The 21,604-nt window shown below is 46.7% G+C and overlaps 1 pseudogene; it reads right to left on the bottom strand.

Annotated features, from left to right (window-relative positions):
- Positions 1-11,662: 11,662 nt before the first annotated feature.
- The window catches only part of LOC140719009 (perforin-1 pseudogene), a 32,736-nt pseudogene continuing 22,794 nt past the window's right edge, over positions 11,663-21,604 (bottom strand).

Genomic DNA, 21,604 nt, shown 5'->3' on the forward strand with positions numbered 1-21,604 from the left:
CCCACCCTGATTGACATCTGAGACCCTGTGAGTCAGGATAAAAGAGGGTCTGGGGAACAGCCCCTTCAGACGCACCAGAAGAAATGCTAGAACTCCTGTAACAGCGTAACAGCGAAAGCCAGTGGAACCAGCCCACGTGCATCCTTTTCCATTTGCCTCGGAATTGGTGGGTCTTGCCATGGAAGCATGGCTTTAGCTAACCTCGAAGGGGAAATCAGTCCCCCAACGACTCTCAAAGGATTGATATCATAAAAGGAATGGGCAAGTTAAACCTCCGTCTTTCTCTCCAACCAAAAAGGCTGCAGCCTACAGCTTGGCTGAACTAAAGTGACTTTTATATTTCCATCGGACAATACATTATCCCCTAGACAATGATAGAGCTATTTCTTATTGATTATTATTATACCCGCGCTTTTAGATTTAGTATTGACGACGTATATTATCTGTGTGTTTGCATTGATATTATTTTTGTGTATTTTTATCAATAAATACTGTTAAAAATAGTACCATCAGACTTCAACAGACCTCTCTATTTTTGCTGGTAAGTGACCCAGTTACGGGGTATATAAAAATTGGGGGCTCGTCCGCGATTTGACACCAGATTGGGAGGTCAGTGAATCGGGCTTGTAAGTCCAAACTTGGATCTGGTTACACGGGTAGCCAGATGGGAAACCAGCAAAGATGGACGTGGGTGAATTTCTAGAAAACCCGACTCTGGAGGCGCTAGAGGCGGCCACCAAATCAGACGATAAATTTGGCAAAGGGGTTAAACCTCGCAGAGGTGAGGTTGTCAATGAAAAAGTGGGAGGTGCGAAGGGCAATAACTCAGTATTATATTGGGAAGAATGTGTTTGCAGCTGAGGTACTGGAAAATATCCCTGAAAAGGTACCAGCTAGTGGGACGGCTCAGTTAGAGTTGGAGAAATTGAGGCTGGAACATGCAATTAAATTAAAGCAGCTGGAAGCAGCTGAGAAGGAGAAAGAAAGGGCCGACAAACAAAGGGAGCATGCGCTCCAGCTAAAGGAGTTAGAGGTGAAACGGGAGCAGGAAAGAGCTGAGAAACAAAGAGAGTATGAAATTCAGTTAAAACAGCTGGAAGCAGCTGAAAAAGAGAAGGAGAGGGAGGCAGAGAAACAGAGGAAACATGACTTGGATATGGAGAAGTTAAGGCAAGAGCAACGAGTTCAGGGGTCAGACCGAGAGGAGCGGTTTAATGTTAGTCGGGAGTTGAGGTTAGTACCTCCGTTTGAGGAGACGGATGTTGATAGTTATTTCTTGCTTTTTGAAAAGGTGGCAGTGAATCAGAGGTGGCCCAGAGATCAGTGGGTGGCGTTGTTACAAAGTGTGTTAAAAGGGAAGGCACAGCGGGCATATACGGCGTTGTCCATGGAGGAGGAAGAGGAGGAGAGTTATGACAAAGTAAAGGTGGCCATTCTCTGGAGTTATGAGTTAGTACCTGAAACGTATAGACAAAAGTTCAGAAATTTAAAGAAAGGGTGGAATCAGACGTATACCGAGTTTGCCTATGAGAAGGGTGTGCTCTTGGACCGTTGGTGCACAGCAGATACAGTGGACGAGGATTTTTGGCGTCTCAGGGAGTTAATTCCGATTGAGGAATTTAAAGGTTGTGTTTCGGAGGATATCCGGATGTATTTGAATGAGAAGCCTAATAAGTCCATCTCCGAATTTGTTAGGTTCGCAGATGAATATGCCAAGACAAAGTTTTCCTCGAATAAAAGTTCCCAGAGAGACCGTGGGAACGATAGAGAAAGCCCGCTGGCTGAGGCAGAGGTCCCGCCGGGAGCAAGTGGTAAGATTGGGGAGGAGAGGCAGGACGTCCAGAGATTTCCGGGCTTGACCTGTTTTAATTGTGGAAAGGGGGGACAGATTGCATCTAGGTACTTTGCTCCAAGGAAGGAGACAGGAAAAGGGAAAGCCACGGTCCCTATCGGATGTGCCGTGGTAATCAGTAAATCAACAAGAAATCCCTGGGTAGACAGAGTACGAGAAGGGTCTGAGACTTGTATGTCAAATGGAACCGTGTCTGTGAGGGAGGGAGGTACACCAGTTCCAGTACAGATCTGGAGAGACACGAGCGCTGAACTGTCATTGATTAGCAGTAAGGTACTAGATTTTGGTCGCAAGACGGGAGTGGTAGCTGTGAAAGGAATAGGAAAAGGGACGGAAATGGTGCCCTTGCATAAGATCATTATGAATTGCAAGCTAGTCTCTGAACCAGTTGAAATGGGGGTGCGATCAGAATTCCCGAGAACTGACGCGGACGTCCTTCTGGGTAACGATTTAGCCGGTGGTAAGGTTTGGTCAGCAATGACGCTGACGAGCCGGCCGGTGAGCGTTGCAGCCCCGCCCCTAGCGTCCAAGATCTATCCCGCATGCGTGGTTACTCGCAGCATGTCGAGAAAGGCAGCTGAGACAGAGAGCAGTTTAAATCTGGCCAGTATCGATTTGGCCAAGACGTTTTTACCGACCCTGTACCATGAGGGTTTGGAGGGTGGTAAAACAGAGAGTAGTAAAGTGAAAGAGAGTAAGGGAGAGGAGGTAGCCCTACCCTTAGCGAGGAGTGAAGTGCTAGAGGCACGAAATGAAGATGAGAAACAGGTAAAGCTGTTAAAAGGTCCAGGGTTGGACATGGATGATCTGTCTGGCTTGGCAGAACTGTTTGAAGAAGTGGAAAGTTCTAAAGGTGTTCCCGATAATGAAATGAGGGCAGTCCTAGATGAAAAGGATGCCATTACCTTGAAGAAGTCTGCTGGATTGGCAGATGAGGTTGTTTCAGCCCGCGGGATTGAGTTTACTCCGGAAGGGAGTTGCCCAGAGAGTAGCTGGGAGAATCAGGGGAATTTAGAATTTGGACCGGGTACGGGTATTGAAAGCCTGGAAGAGGCAAATGTCCCATTTGAGTGTGTCCAAGATGTGGATGCATGTGGTACTGAACCCAGTAATGGAGCTCGGAAAAAGTCTGAGGTATTTGATTCAGTTGAAAAGGAATGCAGTCCTTGTGGGTCAGATAGACTTGGTTCAGTGAAGAAAGGGTTAACCTCAGTAATAGTGGGAAGTGAGAGTTCCCAGGTGTTTGTGCTCGAAGAGGTGTTAAAGGTTCGCGAGGAGATAGCGGGTGGTGAAGTGACCATTATCATTGCAGGAAAAGGGAAAAGTGCGGTTTCCAAATCGAATGAAGAAAGTTTAAAGTCTGAATTGATATTAGAAGCAGCCACCAGGCTACAGGGACAAAGGCTTGGTACCGCGGTACCTGTGGATCCATTACAGATTGAGTTGGACGGTAAAGGGGCCCCACACGCTATTGTTATTCCAGAGTGTGGTGTGAAACCGCAGAATTCGAAATGCTGTTTGAACAAAGAGGGATCGCTGGTATCGAGACCCACTAGCCTCCGGGGTCCTGAAGAGAAAACTAGCCACTTGAGTAAAATTAAGGAATTGGGTGGAAATCCGGGAAATGGGCTAAGTTTGGACCACATTGTTGATAAAATTACTCCTATGGAAGGAGCGGACGAAGGCCTATTTCACCAGGGTATGCCAGCTCCGCACGTGGGAACTAACCAGAAAAGAGGCGAGGGTTAATGGGGACGCCATTTTTAAATAGCAGAAACCGGTTTTAAGGGATTTCGACAAAGCCTGTGAATAATAAAAGACTGCCTGTTAAGTTTGAAAGCAGCATAAAGATTAGTATTTGCATGAACTTTTGTAGTATACACGTAAGCTTAAGATCACAACTCTTTAGTTTTGTTTGCTGAAGGAAAGAAATAAAAAAAAATAGGTGGTTACTAAATTGGAGTCTGATGCTACAAGACTTTAGTAGGGTACAAGATGTTAAGATATTAAAGGAAGTGACAATGTAATCGGTAACCATCTAGATACTGAAATGAATGTATAACTGTATTACTCTGTAGTGAAAGGAAAAGCTTTTGTATTGTGTTAGGTTCTAAAATCCTGCAAGACTCTGTATTACTCCATTTTTACCGATGGTAAAAACGGGTTGAAGAAAGGGGGTGTTACGCCCATGGCCCCCTCCTTTTTGAGAATGGCAGGATCGCTATTGATTCGAGTCAGGAGACCCAGGAAATGAGAGAAAGACATGCAGAATCCACAAAGAGTTTGGAATGTGTCCTGGCCCCCGAAAGGCGGAACCATTGATAATGGCTATTGTCTCTTGGAGACGGACGTGTATTGAATCCTGTACGATGCATCGAAGCCCCCATGCAATGAACCGGGGGGGGGGGGGGTTGGTGGAGGGATTGCATCATCCCACCCTGATTGACATCTGAGACCCTGTGAGTCAGGATAAAAGAGGGTCTGGGGAACAGCCCCTTCAGACGCACCAGAAGAAATGCTAGAACTCCTGTAACAGCGTAACAGCGAAAGCCGGTGGAACCAGTCCACGTGCATCCTTTTCCATTTGCCTCGGAATTGGTGGATCTTGCCACGGAAGCACGGCTTTAGCTAACCTCGAAGGGGAAATCAGTCCCCCAACGACTCTTGAAGGATTGACATCATAAAAGGAATGGGCAAGTTAAACCTCCGTCTTTCTCTCCAACCAAAAAGGCTGCAGCCTACAGCTTGGCTGAACTAAAGTGACTTTTATATTTCCATCATACAATACATTATCCCCTAGACAACGATAGAGCTATTTCTTATTGATTATTATTATACCCATGCTTTTAGATTTAGTATTGACGACGTATATTATCTGTGTGTTTGCATTGATATTATTTTTGTGTATTTTTATCAATAAATACTGTTAAAAATAGTACCATCAGACTTCAACGGACCTCTCTATCTTTGCTGGTAAGTGACCCAGTTACAGGGTACGTAACAATATATATATATATATATACACACATATATATAATTGCACACACACAAATATACATATATATATACATACACACGTGTACACACACACACACACACACACACACACACACACACACACACACACACACACACACACACACACACACACACACATTACATACATACACCTTTATGCACACATATATATATTCTCATTTTGGTGGGGAAAAGGAGTAAGTGAGCGAATAAAGAATAACAACTAAATAATATAAAATCCACATTATAATAAGTATTTCTCGAGATATGTATATCACCGTGTACTTTTTCTTCCGTTTAGCTTCTCAACATTTTTAATGTTAGCCAAACCTTATGGCTCTTCTGAAGGGGGTGAGGACTGTCTTTGGGAAACTCCCAGTATCTTCCTGATATATTTCTCTCAGCCTCCTCCCGTCTCCTGCCTTCTCAATTCTCGCACTATTTCCCAAGCGGAGCGGGGTAATTCCTCAGCCAGGCTTTCCTTCATTTTGGTCGTGCTGACGGGCAACCCTCTGGCCTTCATATCTGTAGTCGCCTCTTCCACTGTCTGGTACAACTGCCTCCTGTTGTCATAGAACACTCGAAGTTTAGCAGGGTACGGAGTTTGAAATCTAATCTTATTTTGCTTTAGTACTCGCTTTACTTCGGAGTATTCTTTGCGTTTCTGGAGGACCGCGGGGGTGGGGGGTAATCTTGGTCGAAATATATTAATTTATCCTCTAAAAACACGCTCTTCTTACCCCAGGCCCTTTGTAGAATCTCCGCCTTGGTACTGTACCAAAGGAATTTAATTATTATTCAGTGTGGCTTTCTATCCTGGGTAGGTTTTGGGACTTATGCGTGGTGGGCTCTTTCGACTTCCAGCTCCATAGCCGGGGGTAGATCCAGCACGTCCCGCAGAAACTTTCCAACAAACTCCGTCATAGACGAGCCCTCCGCTCCTTCGGGAACGTTGTAGATTCTGATATTTTTCCGCCATGATCTTCCCTCCAGGTCAAGCAGTTTACCTTCTTGGTGATGTAATATTTTTATTGTCTTACTTAGTATCCATTCCACGTTTTGAATGCGATCTTCTACCTTCTCAATTTGAGTCTCTGCCATTGCTATTTTTTGATTGTCGCTGGCGAGCTCTGACTTAATACCACGGAGCTGCTGCTTTATATCTTTCTGGACCTCCATTATTTCTTTCAGGATTTCGAAGATATTCGCTGCTTCGCCTGAACGAGGCCCAGCAGCCGCCTCGCTAGCACGCGGTCGGGTCGGAGAGCCGCTCGCTGCACTCCTCTCGACCACAGGCTCCGCAGTGTCGCTTTTTTTATATCCATTCCTTTTCCCCATTCTTGCCCCTCTTTTCAGTTCAAATATTTTTCAAAAAATATTATATTTGATGAGTTAACGGGGCTTAATATGCGTTTTTCCGGAGGAGCTAGTGACTTAAGCTGCCATTCTCGACGATGACGTCACCGGAACCTCCAGTATTAACTTACTTTTAATAATACCCACATTACAACAATCATGATGGTGGGAAGGCCATGATTGCTCACGTCATGTGACACGGCGCATTACAACCCTTCAAATGAATCTGCCTCTCCAGCCACACCCACAGTGGGTCCCAGGCACTTAACATTCTTTGTGTCAAAAATTTATCTCTGACAACCCCCTATACTTTCCTTCAGTCACACTAAAAGTGAGTTTTATACTTGCTGTTACCACTGTGGAAAAAGGTGCCGGGTATCCCATCTAGCAATATTTCTTGTTATCGTCAAAGTTGAAAGTGAATTTTATTGTCAGAGTACATACAGGTCAGCACATACAACCCTGAGTTTCATTTTCCTGCGGGCATACTCAGTAAATGTACAGAATAGTAACCATTGGGCTGAATGGCCTAAATCCACTCCTATGTCTTATGGTCTTGGGATAGGTTCAAAAGGGATGTGAGGGGTAAGTTTTTTACTCAGAGAGTGGTGGATGCCTGGTATGGTGGTAGAGGCAAATACATTTTAGAGGCTTTTAAGAGACGTTTTGAGAGGCACATGGATGTGAGGAAGATGGGTGGATATGGAGAGTGTAGGTAGGAGGGATTCATTTTGGAGTTTGTTTTAAATTACCTTTAGGCTGGTTGTGCACAAATGCGGGCCGAGTGGCCTGTTTCTGTGCTGTAGTGGCTGTGTTCTATGCTCTACATTTAATCAGAGGGACAGAAAGAGATGAAGAGAGAGTGAGCCAGAAAGAGTGAGAGAATGAGAGAGGGAAAGAGAGAGACATAAAGAGGGAGATGAAGAGACAGAAAGAAAGAGATATACATAAAGAGAGAGTGAGAAAGACATAAAATGTGAAGTGGAGAAAGTCAGTGAGAGACATAGAGAGAGAGAGAGAGAGAGAGAGAGAGAGAGAGAGAGGAAGAAAAGGTAAAGGGAGGGAGAGACAAAGAGAGAGACCAACAGCTAGGAAGAGAGAAACAGAAAGAGAGAAAGAGAAAGAAATGTTAGATGGAGGGACAGAGACAGAGAGCCAATAAAAGAGTGAGATACACAAAAAGAGAGAGATAGAAGAATAGAAATAGAGAGGCAAAGGGAAAGAGAGAGAGAAAAAGGGAGAGTGACAGAAACATAGAGAGGCTGAAAGAAAGAAAGAGAGAGAAAAACTGAAGGGAAATGGGAGTCAGCCAGAAAGTGTGAGTGAGAAAGTGAGTGAGAGAGAGAGAGAGAGAGAGAGAGAGAGAGAGAGAGAGAGAGAGAGAGAGAGAGAGAGAGAGAGAGAAGAGAGAGGGAGGGAGAGAGGGAGAGAATCAAAGAGAGCAAACTCAAAAGAAAGAGAGGGTGACAGAAAGGGACAGAAAGAGAGGAAGAGACAGAAAGTGACAGACAAAAAGAATGAGAGAGGGAAAAACAGTAAGAAAGAAAGAGCGAGCAATAGAAAGAAAGTCGAGGTCGAAGGAGAGTTAGAAAGAGCTGGAAGGAGTAAAGGCATTTTTTCTAAACAGGGGATGTGTTTGTAAATCTGAGGTGCAAAGGGATTTGGGAGTTCTCACGCAGAATTCCCTAAAGGTGAACTTGCAGATTGAGTCTGTAGTAAGGAAGGCAAATACAATGTTAGCATTTCAGAAGATGCCATCTTCAGAAGTTTTCTGATGACTCTGCCATAGTTGGATGCATCAGCAAGGGAGATGAGGCTGAGTACAGGGCTACGGTGGGAAACTTTGTCACATGGTGTGAGCAGAATCATCTGCAGCTTAATGTGAAAAAGACTAAGGAGCTGGTGGTGGACCTGAGGAGGGCTAAGGCACCGGTGACCCCTGTTCCCATCCAAGGGGTCAGTGTGGACATGGTGGAGGATTACAAATACCTGGGGATACGAATTGACGATAAACTGGACTGGTCAAAGAACACTGAGGCTGTCTACAAGAATGGGTCAGAGCCGTCTCTATTTCCTGAGGAGACTGAGGTCCTTTAACATCTGCCGGATGATACTGAGGATGTTCTACGAGGCTGTGGTGGCCAGTGCTATCATGTTTGCTGTTGTGTGCTGGGGCAGCAGGCTGAGGGTAGCTGACAACAACAGAATCAACAAACTCATTCGTAAGGTCAGTGATGTTGTGGGGGTGGAACTGGACTCTCTGACAGTGGTGTCTGATAAGAGGATGCTGTCCAAGTTGCATGCCATCTTGGACAATGTCTCCCATCCACTCCATAATGTACTGGTTAGACTTAGGAGTACATTCAGCCAGAGACTCATTCCACCAAGATGTAACACTGAGCGTCATAGGAAGTCATTCCTGCCTGTGGCCATCAAACTTTACTACTCCTCCCTTGGAGTGTCAGACACCCTGAGCCAATAGGCTGGTCCTGGACTCACTTCCACTTGGAATAATGTACTCATTATTATTTAATTATTTATGGTTTTATATTGCTATATTTCTTCACTATTCTTGCTGCGGCTGTAATGAAACCCAATTTCCCTTGGGATCAATAAAGTATGTCTATCTGTCTGTCTGTAATTTCGAGAGAACTAGTATACAAAAGCAGGATGTAATGCTGAGCCTTTGTAAGACATTGGTCAGATCATACTTGGAGTATTGTGAGCATTTTTTGGGCTCCTTATTTGAGAAAATGCATTGCAGAGAGTCTGAAGGAGGTTGTTGAGAATGTTTCTGGGAATGAAAGGGTTAATGTATGAGGAACGTTTGTTGCCTCTGGGTTTGTACTTGTTGGAGTTTAGAATAATGAGAGGCGATCTCATTGAAACCTATCGAATATTTGAGACAGAGTGGATGTGGAGAAGATGTTTTCTCCAGTGGGAGAGTCTAGGATCAGAGGGCACAGCAGCAGAATTGATGGACATCTCTTTACAACAGTGATAAGGAGGAAACACGAGGAAATCTGCAGATGCTGGAAATTCAAACAACACCCACAAAATGCTGGTGGAACACAGCAGGCCAGGCAGCATCTATAGGAAGAAGCACTGTCGACGTTTCGGGCCGAGACCCTCCTCTACTGTCAAGATGAAGCCACACTCGGGTTGGAGGAACAACACCTTATATACCGGCTGGGTAGCCTCCAACCTGATGGCATGAACATTGACTTCTCTAACTTCTGTTAATGCCCCTCCTCCCCTTCTTACCCCATCCCTGACATATTTAGTTGTTTGTTTTTTTCTGTCTCTCTGCTCATCACACTGCCTGTTCTCCATCTCCCTCTGATGCTCCCTTTCCCATTTCTTTCTCCCTAGGCCTCCCGTCCCATGATGCTTTCCCTTCTCCAGCTCTGTATCACTTTTGCCAATCACCTTTCCAACTCTTAGCTTCATCCCACCCCCTCCAGTCTTCTCCTATCCTTTCGCATTTCCCCCTCCCCTTCCTACTTTCAAATCTCTTAGTATCTTTCCTTTCAGTTAGTCCTGACGAAGGGTCTCGGCCCGAAACATCGACAGTGCTTCTCCCTATAGATGCTGCCTGGCCTGCTGTGTTCCACCAGCATTACGTGTGTGTTGTTTGCTAATGGCCAGCCCATTGAATCCGCACCACCCAATTACACCCAATTAGCCTACTTACCGGTAAGTCTTTGGACTGTGGGAGGAAACTGGAGCACCCAGAGGGACCCACACAGTCATGGGCAGAACTCCTTACAGATGGCAGCGGGAATTGAACCTTCTCTGGTAGAGCAAACTGCTGTGCTAACCACTATGCTACTGTACTGCACTGGTATCAGAATACCTTCCAATAACTTGTGCACTGCTGATGTAACACTTACAACTTTGTGTCTTATTCTCACAACCTTTCTTAATCAGTGAATCACCATTATCTATCCTCTAAGCCTCTGGTATCTCACCCCTAACTAATGATGCTTTAAAAACTTCTTCTAAGTCCTCCGTAATTTCTGCACTTGCCTCCCACACGGTCTGAGGGAAACCTGGCCAGGTCCTGGAGATTTATCCACCCTCATTTACCTCAAAACAATAAGCACCCCCTCCTCTGTATTCTGTATGTGGTCCATGACCCCACTATGTTTTGTCTCGGTTCTGTAAACTCTGTGGCCACCTCTTGAGTAAATACAGATGCAAAAATCCATTTAAAATCTCCCCTCAGTCTTTATTTTGCCCTTCCATGTTGTGGTTCCATCTGTTTCTCCCTCTGGTCATTGGGCAGCCTGAGGGCTTTTTCCCCAGCGGAAGGGAATAGCTGAACTGGAGGCAACTCCATCTCACTCGGAAAGGGACCTGCCATTCAAGCAGGTAACCACTGAGTGGCAGTGTTGCCTGCAAAATGAAACGGCCTGTCATTGTGGCAAAACCCCACAGGGTGCGAGTGAAAAAGCTGGAAGAACTCAATGGGTCAGGCAGCATCTGTGGAAGGAATTGGACAGTAGATGTTTTAGGCAGAGACCCTTTATCGGGACGGAAAGATAGGGAGAAGGTAGCTGCAACAAACAGTGGAGGGAAGGAACGGAGCAAGAGTTTGTTGACCAATCATCAACTGGTCTAGGTTTGGCAATTCATGACACAACTCTCAATGAATTGAAGCTCACACTTTATCGTCCCTGCACAAACATTAATGGAACTATGTTGATCACAGGCCAACAACTTAAAACATGGATTCTACTGTTCCCTCGGTACCAAAAGATACTCAGCCCACTTCTCCAATTTATAACACCAATATAGGGGATCATAGGTTAATGTTGAAAGGTGAAAAGTTTAAGGAAAACATGAGGGGAAACTTCTTCACTCAGAGGGACGTGAGTGGAACGAGCTGCCAGCGCAAGTGGCGCATGTGAGATTGATATCAACGTTTAAGGGAGGTTTGGATAGGCACGTGGATGGGAGGGGTATGGAGGGCTCTGGTCCCAGTGTAGGTCGATGGGTGACAGCAGTTTAAAAGAGGGGAGGAGAGGGACAGGGAGAAGTGGAGAGGGAAATAGAGAGAGAGGAAAATATGAACTTGTAAAGGTGGAGATCTGAGGTAAAGAGCAGGAATGGTTGGTGGAAAGTGACCATCTCCCATCAGAGAGGGATTCTCTTTATCATCTCAGATCGCTTTTAAAGAGTAAATCTCTCCCACTCACAGACCCCTGATAAAGACGGTGTTTCTTCTGGACGATCTCTGTGGTGTGTATTGTGATGCTGATCTCTGTCCCTGCATATTCCAGCTTCTCCAATCTCCTGTGTGACTCCCATCAAACCCCACTGGGGACAATACCCTTCCTCACCTCCCCCTCCCTGTCCCACGTTCCTGTCCTCACCACCCCGGAACTCCACATCCCACATCACCACGGTAACCATTCACACCCAAACGCTAAATGATGCTCAGTGATGTTTATTGCAAAAACACAAGTTGTACAAAGGAGGCAAGAGGCAATCAGACAATCTCTTCTGTCTCCAAAGCATCTCTTTGCAAAGCTTCTCGTGCACAGGGAGGTGTACGATGTTCCTGTGATGATGGTCCTGCTCCGACATGCCACCCATCCTGGGACACAGGTCAGCCGGAGACTCTCCAGTTGGTCCCCTGTCAGCAACAGGATTATGGGAAATGGAGCCTGCTCTCAGTCACCACCGCACGGGTCTAGCGGATCTGTAAATGACGTTACGCTCAAGCCATTAAGCTGCCTGCGGTTTGACAAGCTGGTTGGGGCACCTTCCCTCCAATACAGGTCTTTGTTGGGGTGAGGGGTTTCTGCTGGGGTGATACAGTGGCAATATGACAGATACAGAGAGGTTGTATCCTCAATGGCCTTCCCACCCTGTACCCTCAAACACCAGTGCCTGAAAGCTTGGTGCAGTCAGGCAAGCCGGGATCCCATTCCCACTGGGAATTCCTAGTGCCCAGAGAATCTGAGGAATTGGTGAGGTGTGAGATATGTGGGGTCTCTCTCTCAGAGGCTGAGACTGGTGTGAGTGTGAGATATTGTGACCTGGACTATTAAGGGTGATAGTGCAAAGGTCGGGAGATTGGACTGAAGACAATGTGACCTCGGTAACGGAGGATCATGGGCATGGATGTGAGGAAGGAGTCCTGGAGAGAATTGTTCCTTGGGGCCAGAGGGGGTGAGAGGGGAAAGGTCAGGGCAATGGAACTGATGAGACACCGAGGATGATGGGTACAGGGTCATGGAGAATAGAGGGTAAATATCTGGGCAAAGGAAATGATGAATGGGGGAGAGGGAAAGAGGGAAGGAGTGGTACAATAGCAGGGCTGGGGGAATAGAAAGCAGCGTTGGGCCTGGGAGTGAGGTTAGTAAGAGTTCAAAGGTTAGGGGTAGATAACTTTGAGGAGGGCTTTCCCTGAGGGAAGGGCGGTGGGAGAGTCAGACGAGTGGAAGGACTGGTTGGTCCACAGGAGCCCGGTGAACTCACGGGCCCCTGGACTCGGGGCATACTGGTGGCAGGTGCGACCCTGCAAGTGGAGGCCACATTTGAAGGACAGTTGGTAGGTGACCTTGCCATGCTTAAGGTGGCAGGTGAGATCGGTGACACCAGAGTTCAGAGGCACCTGGCAGGTCCCCAGATGTTCCTTCCGCAAGGGATCTTTATCATAGACGCTGAGGGTGAGTTTCATGTTGCTGTGGGCAACCACCTCCCCCAGGTCCAGTCTAGCATTCCAGGTAGGGTTGTTGTTGTTGTCCACCACCCTGGTCTGTTCTTTGATGCTACCATAAGAGACCACCACAAAACCATCGGTGCCAGAGAAATAGTCGCCCCAGAGACCGAAGCCTCTCTTTACAGTGACAACCAGGTGCCCCGCACCCTTCTGCTTGGCACAGCAGTGACGGTCCACCCAGATGTTCTCCGGACATTGACAGGAACAGCGATCGGAGCGGCTTTTCCTCCCAGGAGCAGGGCAGGTGGTTCTGGAGCAGTCCCGTTTCATGGCGTTGGCCAAAATGTACTCTCTGAGGTAGCGCTTCAGATGTTTCCGGCGAATGTTGGTTCTGGGCAGCAGGAAATGGAGGGGGGCCAGCCGGTAGTGTATGATGCCTGGTGAGGCCGTCAGACTGTTCATCCAGCTGGTGAAGGCCCGAGGATTGGAGGAGAAGAGGATGTCTGTGTGCCCAGTACTATGGCCTCCTGAGACTTCTGTCAGCCTCTCGCTGAAGGCCTGGTGGAAGCTGTGGGAATGACTATGGGACGAGGCCTGCTTCTTGCAGTAACCTGCTCGAGCTGATGTACGGGCAAATCCTAACACGCTAACACTAGCCTCCACATTGAGGCAGTTCTTCACCTGAGTAGCAGTGAGGCCCTGAGAAACGGCCTTACAGGTGCGGATGGCCGTCACGTCGTTGTAGGAACCACCCACCTCCACTGACCGGAAGTAATGTGTCCCGAAAGTCTGCACTAGTTGGCGATACTGGTGCCGGGCTCTCGCATAGGAGCTGCTGGTGATTTGTTTGAGCTGGTTGGAGAACTCAGATGCCAGAGGGGGTGGGTTCCTCAGACGGTAACGGTAAAGGCGGCAATGGAACTTCTGGCTGGAAAAGCTGTAGTTGTCTGATTGGGCTTTACGGTTGGCAAAGGACATGGCCTGAGATTTGGAGCCAGCCACTGTTACACCTACTGACACTGAAAATTTGGATATTCCCAGGCCAACACTCCAGCTTTTATCCACACTGGAGCTGACCGAACTGCTGAAGTCAGAGGCTGAGTGGAAGAGCCTGCTTTTTACAGCCCGGTGGCATCTACGTTGGGGTCGCCAATCCACCACGGCCAGGGGGAGACGCTGCCATCTACCCCCCATCAGAGTATTCCTGCAGAGCTTGCAGGCCCCGCCTGGACGTCTCCAGCTCTCCACGTCCACCACGTACGCCCCCTTGCGGTCCAACGTTACCACATCAAAACCCTCCCCGGCCAGACTGCTCCCTGGTACTGGGGACGCACGGCGGCATTGTCTGGCACTGCCCGTCTGGCAGATAGCCCCCACACCTCCCAGGAATAGGAGAGCCCAGAGCAACGTTCCCATTTTCCATCCCATCCCAGCATCCATCGCAATGTTGACAGGTCTTCCCTCGATCAACGGAGGGCGGTAAATCTGTAATGAGAATGGGAGATGGGGTTCACCAATGGATGGCATCACACATTCACCCTTCCCCACCATCCGTGCCATCAGAAAGGGACCCTCCCATGACCCACCCCTTCATAGAGGGTCCCTCTGTTGGACCTGAAGGAATTAAAATAAGAAATGTATTTGAACTAGGATGAGTCAAGAACATTGCCTTTGCCCTTCCTATGTAATGGGAGGAATGGTGGCGACCATTTTGTGAATGTCCCACAACCGACTTTTTGTGATCTGGTCTTGCTCAGGGATGGTTTTGGTCAAATCAGGTAAAAGAAGACACAATAAAGCCCCACGTGAGACCTTTCTACTGATGGGTCAACCTGTGTAGGATCTGCTTGTAGACTCCCCCAGCTCCTCCACTCTCTTCCTGTTGACTGGAGTGACTCAGGTACATCTCTCCTGGACCCTCTACAAAGCCCTCAAACCTCCCTCCTTGTCTGGTGGTCCAAGATTTCAGACCACCTTTCCATCATGTTGGGTGGAACTTTTGACCTGTACCCCCAGATCGCTCTGTCCTTGCTTCTCTTGTCCTTCTATTCTTTTGATTTCCTAATCTCATTCTTCCCACCATTCTTCACATTACTCAGCATTAAACAGTTTTATTTGCCCTGTTTTAGGAAAAACATCATTAAACTGGTAATAATACAGAGAAGAGCCAGGTTCAAGAACAGTTGCTACCCCTCAGCCATTAGGCTCCTGAATAAAAGGGGATAACTTCATTTGACTTCTCTTGTCACAACTTTGAAATGTTCCCACAACCAATTATGTCACTTTCAAGGATTCTTGGTCCAAAGGTTTGATTTAATATCTGAGAATGTATACAACCTGAAATTCTTACTCTGCACAGACACCCATGAAACAGAAGAAAAACCCCAAAGAATTAATGACAGGGAAATGTTAGAACCCCAAAGCCCCCATTCCCCCTCCCATGCACAGCAGCAGCAAAAGGATCGACCCTCCAGCCTCCCACCTCCTCCCACTTGTTCCAGCGGAGAGGGCCAGCCCTCCATTGCTGACCATGCAAGCCCCCAAAGAGACCAAGATCGAGAGCTCATCAAAAACTACAGTCCATCCCATCAGTTCGACATCCCACAGGCTCGCTGTCTCTCGCTGCTCCTCTCAAAGGTTCATTTATTATCAAAGCATGTATCCATATACAACTCTGAAATTAGTATTCTCCAGATAGTCACGAAACAAAGAAAGGACATGTAGAAGGAACAAGAGCCTCAGGACTCGCACCACCAGCTTTAAGAACAGTTACTACCCCTCAACCATCAGGCTCTTGAACAAAAGGGGATGACTACCCTCACTTGCCCATCCATTGAGATGTTCCCACAACCAATGATCTCACTTTAAGGTCTCTTTAACTCATTATCTCATGTTCTCATTATTTATTGCTATTTATTTATATTTGCATTTGCACAATCTGTTGTCTTTTGCACTCTGGTTGATCTTTCATTGATCTTCTTAGAGTTACTATTCTATAGATCTGCTGAGTATGTCTACAAGAAAATGAGTCTCAGGATTGTCTATGGTGACATAACTGTACTTTGATAATAAAATTTGGTTTGAACTTTGAACTTTAAGAAGATGAATGAGGTGGTTGCCAGGACTGTAGGGCCTGAGTTATAGGGACTGGTTCAGCCAGATAGGACTTTATTCTGGAGGGTTGTATGTATATGGCTGCCAGAGAACGTGGTTCAGGCAGGTATAATAATAGCACTTAAAAGACATTTGGATAAGTATATGGATGTGGGTAGGAAAGGCTGAGAAAGATATGGACTAAATGTAGAATGGGACCATGGACAACTTTGGCCAAAGGACCTGTTTCTGTGCTGATTAACAATGGCTTTATTAACAAAGCACCGGACCAGATCCTGACCCAGGGAACTCCACTGCCCATCGCCCTCCAGTCCGAACTTCAATCTTCTGCCACCACTCTCCGTTTCCCATTACTAAACCATTTTCCCCTGCACGCTGCCACAGACTCTTTCATTCCATGAACTGCAAATAATTCTATCGTCAAGTGATCTTAATGGACACTTCATAAATACTTGAGGTCTGATGTGAATTCTCTTGTCAGTGTTTACTGTGGGGATACTCCTGGAAGGCAGTGAGTTCAGGGAAGAGAACAGTGCTGAAACGATATTGATATTAGGAAGGGAGGGGGAGATGTTGGGTGTCTTGAAACATATAAAGGTGAATCAATACCTGGGATCGGACCAAGTGCATCCTAAGAGACTGTAGGAAGCAAGGGAGGAAATTGAATTTTCCTTCGTCCCAGTTGAGGGAAGGGGCTAATGTTGTGATTTTGTTTGAGAAGGTCTGCAGGGATAGGTGGGTGATCCTGGCATCAGGGGTTGAGAGACAGGAGTCTACCTGCATTTGGAAAGGCAAGGACTGATTTGGGAAAGTCAGCATGGCTTTGCACAGGTCTCATCAATTAGTCTTAGTGTTTAAAAGAGATGGCCAAGAGAACTGATGATGGCAGAGTGGTGGACTGGTTTACCAAGTCATGCGCAGTCCCAGTCAAGTCAAATTTATTGTCAGTTAACTATTTACATGTATATAACATACGTAGCCATATAATGTCACGAGGTGGGGGCAAGGGTGCTGGGAGAAGACCCACAAGCAGGACACAAACACGTCTTTCTTAGGTTCAATAAAATAGTGTTTATTACTCGCTACACAGAGAACCGGGATATCAAGGAGGACAAAGAGGAACACGAACCTCGGACTAGGAGACTAGGGACTGGGATCACCGCGGACCTTGGACTTGGAGACTGGGACCTTGGATTATCGCGGGCATGACTGGGACCCTGGGGACTGGGACCGCCGCGGACCTTGGACTTGGAGACTGGGACCTTGGATTATCGCGGGCATGACTGGGACCCTGGGGACTGGGACCGCCGCGGACCTTGGACTTGGAGACTGGGACCTTGGATTATCGCGGGCATGACTGGGACCCTGGGGACTGGGATCACCGCGGACCTTGGACTTGGAGACAGGGAACTTGGATTATCGCGGGCATGACTGGGACCACCGCGGACCTTGGACTTGGAGACTGGGACCTTGATTCGCCGCAGCCAGAGACGTGGACACCATGGATCGCCGCAGCCAGAGACGTGGACACCAAGGATCGCCGCAGCCAGAGACGTGGACACCATGGATTGCCGCAGCCAGAGACGTGGACACCATGGATCGCCGCAGCCAGAGACGTGGACACTCAAACACAGGACAGGAACGTCGAGCCAGGACTCCGCCTTCAACTCAGGCACCGAGCCGGGACTCTTCTTCGAGTGACAGACACAGACACTGGGCATGAACATCGAACCAGGACTCTGCCTTCAACTAACCCCTGGCAGTTTGACCTTGACCAGACCCACTCTGGCGAAGGAAGGTGAATTGCCGGCACTCCAATGTGGGCTAGACTACTCTGGCTTGTGGTAGCGACGGCATCTTTCTAATGTTTCCTGACACTCTCGCCCCGAACGGCTAATGCCAGGGGTTTATAAACTGCCGGTTTGGGTCGGGAGTAGGGTACCTTAATGGCTAAGCTCAAGGGACACGTGAAACGGAATTAGAAGGGAACAAGGAGTCAATGGTCCGGATCATAACGCAACCTAACTAAACTTAAAGGGGAACCGATCCGGACCATGACATATAATGTATATAGAAATGAGATGTTTCCTTGAACCAGAAAGTGAAACACAGTAGTACACATAACACGGTAACTTATGAAGGTAAACATAGAAAATAGGTGCAGGAGTAGGGAATTCAGCCCTTCGAGCCTGCACCGCCATTCAGTATGATCATGACTGATCATCCAACTCAGAACCCTGTACCTGCTTTCTCCCCATACCCCCGATCCCTTTAGCCACAAGGGCCATATCTAACTTCCTCTTAAATATAGCCAATGAACCGGCCTCAACTGTTTCCTGTGGCAGAGAGTTCCACAGATTCACCACTCTCTGTGTGAAGAAGTTTTTCCTCATCTCCGTCCTAAAAGGCTTCCCTTTATCCTTAAACTGTGACCCCTCGTTCTGGACTTCCCCAACATCGAAAACAATCTTCCTGCATCTAGCCTGTCCAATCCCTTTAGAATTTTGTACGTTTCAATAAGATCCCCCCTCAATCTTCTAAATTTCAGTAAGTATAAGCCTAGTCGATCCAGTCTTTCTTCATATGAAAGTCCTGCCATCACAGGAATCAATCTGGTGAACCTTCTCTGTACTCCCTCTATGGCAAGAATACCTTTCTTCAGATTAGGGGACCAAAACAGCACACAATACTCTAGGTGCGGTCTCACCAAGGCCTCGTACAACTGCAGTAGAACCTCCCTGCTCCTGTACTCAAATCCTTTTGCTATGAATGCCAACATACCATTTGCCTTTTTCACTGCCTGCTGTACCTGCATGCCCACCTTCAATGACTGGTGTACAATGACACCCAGGTCTCGCTGCACCTCCCCTTTTCCTAATCAGCCACCGTTCAGATAATAATCTGTTTTCCCGTTCTTGTAACCAAAGTGGATAACCTCACATTTATCCACATTAAATTGCATCTGCCATGAATTTGCCCACTCACCTAACCTATCCAAGTCACCCTGCATCCTCTTAGCATCCTCCTCATAGCTAACACCGCCGCCCAGCTTCGTGTCATCCGCAAACTTGGAGATGCTGCATTTAATTCCCTCGTCTAAATCATTAATATATATTGTAAACAACTGGGTTCCCAGCACTGAGCCTTGCGGTACCCCACTAGTCACTGCCTGCCATTCTGAAAAGGTCCCGTTTACTCCCACTCTTTGCTTCCTGTCTGCCAACCAATTCTCTATCCACATCAATACCATACCCCCAATACCGTGTGCTTTAAGTTTGCACACTAATCTCCTGTGTGGGACCTTGTCAAAAACCTTTTGAAAATCTAAATATACCACATCCACTGGTTCTCCCCTATCCACTCTACTAGTTACATCTTCAAAAAATTCTATAAGATTCGTCAGACATGATTTTCCTTTCACAAATCCATGCTGACTTTGTCCGATGATTTCACCTCTTTCCAAATGTGCTGTTATCACATCTTTGATAACCGACTCTAGCATTTTCCCCACCACCGATGTCAGACTAACCGGTTTATAATTCCCCGGTTTCTCTCTCCCTCCTTTTTTAAAAAGTGGGGTTACATTAGCCACCCTCCAATCCTCAGGAACTAATCCAGAATCTAAGGAGTTTTGAAAAATTATCACTAATGCATCCACTATTTTTGGGCTACTTCCTTAAGCACTCTGTGATGCAGACCATCTGGCCCTGGGGATTTATCTGCCTTTAATCCCTTCAATTTACCTAACACCACTTCCCTACTAACATGTATTTCCCTCAGTTCCTCCATCTCACTAGACCCTCGGTCCCTTACTATTTCCGGAAGATTATTTATGTCCTCCTTAGTGAAGACAGAACCAAAGTAGTTATTCAATTGGTCTGCCATGTCTTTGTTCCCTATGATCAATTCACCTGTTTCTGACTGTAAAGGACCTACATTTGTCTTGACCAATCGTTTTCTTTTCACATATCTATAAAAGCTTTTACAGTCAGTTTTTATGTTCCCTGCCAACTTTCTCTCATAATCTTTTTTCCCTTTCCTAATTAAGCCCTTTGTCTTCCTCTGCTGGTCTCTGAATTTCTCCCAGTCCTCAGGTGTGCCACTTTTTTTTTTGCTAATTTATATGTTTCTTCTTCGAAGTTGATACTATCCCTAATTTCCCTTGTCAGCCACGGGTGCACTACCTTCCCTGGTTTATTCTTTTGCCAAACTGGGATGAACAATTGTTGTAGTTCATCCATGTGATCTTTAAATGCTTGCCATTGCATATCCACCGTCAACCCTTTAAGTATAATTTGCCAGTCTATCTTAGCTAATTCACGTCTCATACCTTCAAAGTTACTCTTCTTTAAGTTCAGAACCTTTGTTTCTGAATTAACTATGTCACTCTCCATCTTAATGAAGAATTCCACCATAAGAATTTATTCCACCAATAAAATCTACAGATGAATCACACATAATAACAAGCTGAAGTGCATTAATATCAAATATTGTAAGGTGTGAAACAGATTAACCAGTGACACTTCGAATACAATGCAACAGTTGTATTCTGTTCAGAATTCAGGAGTTCAGAAGCCTAATGGCCTGAGAGAAGAAACTGTTTCACATCCTGACCGTTGTTGTCTTTATGCATCAGAGTCTCCTGCCTGATGGTAGAAAGTCAAAGAGGATGCTGGATGGATGGGTGGGATCGTTGATAATACTAAGGGCCCTGTGTACACAGCGCTCCTGATAAATGTCCCCCTTGAGTGTTCGGGAGACCTCTATGATCCTCCCGGCCGTTCTCATAGCCCTTTGTAGGAACTTCCGGTCCGATGCTCTGCTGTTCCCATACCAGATGGAGAGGCAGCTTGTCAGGATGGTGCTCCTGTAAAATTCAGTTAAGATGGGGAGGTGGAGGGAAGAGGGAGCCTTTCTTGCCTCAGTTTTCTTAGGAAGTGGAGGTGCTGGAGAGCCTTCTTGTTCAGGGAGGTGATATGAAGGAACCAGGTGAGGTCACCTGTGATGTGAACTCCCAGGAACTTAGTGCACTTAACTCTGTCTGCAGAGGAACCACATATTCGCGGAGGGCAATGGTTCATTGTATGCTTGGGAAGGTGTGATCACATGGGAACTAGGGTGAGCGAGCTACTTGGATCTAAAATGGGAGAAGGAAGGATCAGAGGCCTGTGGTCAGTGGTGTGCTCCGGGGGTCAGGGGTCAGTGTTGCTTATCATTTGTACAATCAGCTTGGATGAGAATGGAGTTGCATGATTAATAAATTAGTGGATGACACAAAAATTGGTGTTGTGGTGGGCAGTAAAGAAGGTTGGTGTAAGGTTATAACAGGATGGAGCAAAGATGTAATGGCTCTACTGGTGTGTCCTTATTTCAGACTGTCTGTCAAAGGAATGGCAGATGAAATTTAAGTCAGACAAATTCGAGGTGAATTTGGAAAGTTAAATCACGGCAGGACAGAACAAGTGGTCGAGGCAGCTACAATTATGATGTTTAGGAGGCATTTAGACCGTGATGGATAGATAGCGTTTACAGGGATATGGGAGCTAACGCAGGCAAACAGGATCAGCTCAACAAGGGAGATCGGTCGGTTT

This window comes from Hemitrygon akajei, chromosome 31 (assembly GCF_048418815.1).
Source record: "Hemitrygon akajei chromosome 31, sHemAka1.3, whole genome shotgun sequence".
Classification (NCBI taxonomy): domain Eukaryota; kingdom Metazoa; phylum Chordata; class Chondrichthyes; order Myliobatiformes; family Dasyatidae; genus Hemitrygon; species Hemitrygon akajei.